Genomic DNA, 952 nt, shown 5'->3' with positions numbered 1-952 from the left:
CTAGGGAGAGGAGTTAAACCAAGTTTCAAACTAATTCTTGTCTTGTGCTCTTTCTCATTTCTTTTATTCTAAATTTTCTCTTATTTTGGCTAAATTATCTTTGACTCTCCTTGAGTGATCTATGTAAAAACAACACTCTTCTTTCAATGTAGCACATAGACCCCCTTCCTTTAAGAACAACAGATCTTATCTTCTTCTATCTTGAAGGACCATTTCTGAGAGGGAGGTGAGTGATTCTTGTAGGTCAGCCAAAGTCTTTTCTATTCTTTCTGTATCTGAGTCAATGGCCTCTCTTAGTTCTCTATACACTTATGTTGTAAAGTCATAACGGATGTTCTTGTGGCTGTCTCTGCAGTCTCTAAGCAGTTTTAACAAAACTGTCAGGGGAACTCTTAACTCTCTTTTTTATTGTCAGGCACTACCTTACTGGCTCACAAGTTTCTTAGCTTCTTCTTCTTTTTCTTACTTCTAGTTCTCTAGTCTCTTTTTTTTTCTGACTTTTATACTAGACTTTATCTTTAAAAATTTTTTAAATATTTTATCTCTTTATTATGTCCTTTTACAGTCTTTCTGCAACTCTTTTTTTTTTCCTCCGTTAAAAACGCTTTTTTAGCTACCTGCACTGGTTTTCTTAATGACTTATCCTGTATCTCTTTTAACTTTCGTAGTCTTTCAACTCCACCAGAAATCCAGGAATGACTGAATAATAGAGAACATACGGGGAAGCTTAACCCAGCTTCCAGAAATATAATAGAGACAGCTGGACACCTGGACAGCCCTTATTTTAAAACGTTGGAGCATCAATCTTCAGCCTTCTGGCCCATGAGTGTCTGACAGACAAGAAAAACAGGAAGGACTCGCCTACTCTGTCGTGGCAGATATATGCTGTCCTAGGCCTGTGTGTCCTTTTTGGACAGTGTTGTCTGTAGATGAAGAGGCAACTTTTGCCTAG

The sequence above is a fragment of the Mastomys coucha genome, unplaced genomic scaffold (genome assembly GCF_008632895.1).
Source record: "Mastomys coucha isolate ucsf_1 unplaced genomic scaffold, UCSF_Mcou_1 pScaffold5, whole genome shotgun sequence".
NCBI lineage: Eukaryota > Metazoa > Chordata > Mammalia > Rodentia > Muridae > Mastomys > Mastomys coucha.
This window is presented reverse-complemented; position numbering follows the sequence as displayed.